Genomic DNA, 1,395 nt, shown 5'->3' with positions numbered 1-1,395 from the left:
AATAAAAAAAATAAAAACACCACAACAAACTAGAGCTTTAAATATAGAATTTCTTAGGATGAATTAAACTGAGCAGGTGTCACAATAGCCCAGGCAAACCTTTGCAAAACTGGTCACTGAAAAAAATCAACATCTGCCCTACACACTGAGGTGCAAAAGCAGTCAGGAGGACTTACCCTGCTGGAAAAAAAAGTCATTTTTCCTGAGTGCATGTGCTTAGCCCGGGCTGGAGCCATCTGTTGCGAGGAGTTTGTCTCCTCACAGCGAGCCAGCGTGTGCACACAGGAGTGAGTGTTTTCTGCTCCCTGACCCAGAATCACTGTTATATAAACCCTGGGATTATCAATAACCTCACATTGCAAACCAGCTCCTGTCCAACTCATTAAAGGATTGTGTCTCTGYCTGTTCTGACTCATTTAGCCTCCCTGGCATCCTTTCTGTTAATGAAGATAGCAACTCATTACTCTGCACAAGCTGCAACACCCATAGGTTAACTCGGTTTTCCCTTTTGGAATGATTCTTTTACGAGGATATTGCAGCAGCTCCTGCTGCCCTGGCAAAGCAGGCTCCAGGCCAGCCAGCAGCTGGATATTCTGACCTCAAAMACACAACCTGAAACCGTGGCTGGATGTATCTGAAGCACCCAGACCTGTGTTAATCCAGCAAACTTTCCCCACTCTCAGCTCGAGCTCAGCTCCCAGCTTTATCATGTACGACATTACATCACCTCCTTGCAATGAAACATAATCAAAAACCCCAAAGCTGGCTCTCTCTAGGGCATTGGGAAGAACCAGTTTTTAGGGAGAAGCTGAGATGTGACCTTGTTTCTTTAAGCTTTTGCCCTATTGAATTAACTTGTCTGTTTKTAGCTTCATAACCCTGTCCTTTTTTCCTTCACCTCACTCTAAAATTTGAGCAGGACAATGGGATCAGCAAAAGATTTTTCCTTGGAAATCTTAGAATTTGCTGCCCTTGTTCTTCTGGGTCTCAGCTCTTGTGCAATTTGCTGTCTTGCACAGTGCCGTGCTCTTCTTCCCTCTCAGCAACTCATCCCACACAAGCCACTGCAAATGCTCAAAGACTGCTTTACAGACAGAAAGGCTCCTTCATTTCTGATTTTTTTCTCCTAATAGACTTTGTGGGATTTGACTCTAAATCCAAAAAATCAGCCAAACTTGAAGGTGTAAAATGTTTCAGAGTTGGCCAGTGCTGTGAGTTTAAATCCCAAGGTAGCCAGGACAGATTTAAATCCCAAGGTAGCTGGAATAGATTTGAAAGTGCTACCAGCCTGAAAATGATGTTTCTATGTCCAGTGCCACCTGAACATATACCAGAGACACTTTTGAGGAAAAGCATTTTACTGATTGAATGAATGATTGCTCAAAAAAAAAAAAA

This window comes from Malurus melanocephalus, unplaced genomic scaffold (assembly GCF_030028575.1).
Source record: "Malurus melanocephalus ecotype Western Australia unplaced genomic scaffold, MMel_1.1 scaffold_338, whole genome shotgun sequence".
In the NCBI taxonomy this organism is placed as follows: domain Eukaryota; kingdom Metazoa; phylum Chordata; class Aves; order Passeriformes; family Maluridae; genus Malurus; species Malurus melanocephalus.
The sequence above is the reverse complement of the archived record's forward strand: the minus strand, read 5'-3'. Positions refer to the sequence as shown.